Source organism: Otolemur garnettii, unplaced genomic scaffold (assembly GCF_000181295.1).
Source record: "Otolemur garnettii isolate 467f Iridium unplaced genomic scaffold, OtoGar3 scaffold00058, whole genome shotgun sequence".
Classification (NCBI taxonomy): Eukaryota; Metazoa; Chordata; class Mammalia; order Primates; family Galagidae; genus Otolemur; species Otolemur garnettii.
The window spans coordinates 5246406-5248080 of NW_003852453.1; positions in this window are offsets into that span (position 1 = coordinate 5246406).

A 1675-nucleotide genomic window follows, 5' to 3' on the forward strand; every position below is an offset into this window, starting at 1 on the left:
GACTGGCAAGTGACCCACCAGCTCTGGAAGTCAGTTTCCTGGCTTGTAAAACCAAGATGATGACAGTCTTGACCTCAGAGGGTCACTCCTCGGTGAGGTCCTGGGAACACGCATACAGCACTGAGCACAGCTATGCATAACCCCACCCTGATCCCAAGGACGGCTACCCACTTGCTTCTCTTTTATCACGAATATTATAAAATACACAGCACAATACGGCCTAAACCCTGAATGAGCATAAAACACCCAGCACAATACTGGCCTAAACCCTGAATGAGCATAAAACACCCAGCACAATACGGCCTAAACACTGAACGACAGAAGGAAAGGAGGGAGAGAGGGGGCAAAATTCTACCTTGGTTTCCAAATTCAAGTACAACCTGAATCCTCAAACATTTTCCAAGAGAGAAAGCAAACAGGAAGGAGTAGTTAATGTTTAAACTGGACTGAGAGGTTTGCCAGACAAAATCCTATATAATCTGCTTTTCTCCAACGCCCCAAGAAATAAAAAACATTTTTTTTAAAAAAAGAGTTGTTGTTAAAAGAAAAAAACTTATTTTAAAACATTATATAAACCAAAGGACGTGTTGCTATTAACAATAAACGTTGTAAATGGACCCGATTCTGGATTATAGAACAATACTCCAAGAAGAAACGTGCCAGACAACTTATTTTTTCCCCTCTGCTCCCATAGGACGAGCAGTCCTATGATTTAAATAAGCACACCGTGTCAGGTAATTGAAATAAATACGTTAAGAAAGTACACGTCACTCCAAAGTCTGCATTGTTGTCGTTTTTAAGACCAAAGAGTCATATTCTAAAATTTGTTCTCCAACAGAATCATCACTTTCATATTCACTACAGCATGAGATGAGACATTTAATAAATAATCGGTCATGATAATCCAGGGATTAAGTCATTTCTTTTAGCAAAATTGAACATGAGGGCAGCATATGCCAGCCATTCCTGGTTGTGCAACAATTTATCTTTTAGGGAGAGGATGAAAAGAAAAAGCCTAGGCTGTTCCCTTGAGAAGCCCCGGCCTTGCAGCCTTGCGATGGAGAGAGAGGAGAAAGGTCTGTGCACACAGGGCCACACAGACACAGGTTAGTCAGGTGTACACGCTCTCCCGGCTCACACGACCACATTCCAAAGCACAGATGAGATCTAAAGAATGGAGAAAATGTGGCTTCTTTCCCTAATGGGGTAAAGGAGGTTCTTAGAGACTACGGGACGGACAAGGAAAAGGACTGGGAGGAGACACAAAAGCAAGGCAAGGGACTCGGTCTGGGGAAGGAGAGTGGAGACCAGAGAAGTCCCCAGGAGCAGCAATCCCTGGAGACGCGTTCAAAGAAGTCTTTTAAAGAAGCAAGATGGAAGGCCGGGTGCAGTGGCTCATCCCTGTAATCCTAGCACTCTGGGAGGCCGAGGTGGTGGATTGCCTGAGCTCACCAGTACAAAACCAGCCTGAGCAAGAGTGAGACCTCATCTCTAAAAATAGCCGGGTGTTGTGGGGCGCCTATAGTCTCAGCTACTCAGGAGGCTGAGGCAAGAGGATCTTTTGAGCCCAAGAGTTTGAGGTTGCTGTGAGCTGTGACGCCACACACTGTACCCAGAGTGGCCTAGTGAGACTCTATATCAAATGGGAAGAAAGGAAAGAAAGAAAGGAAGGAAG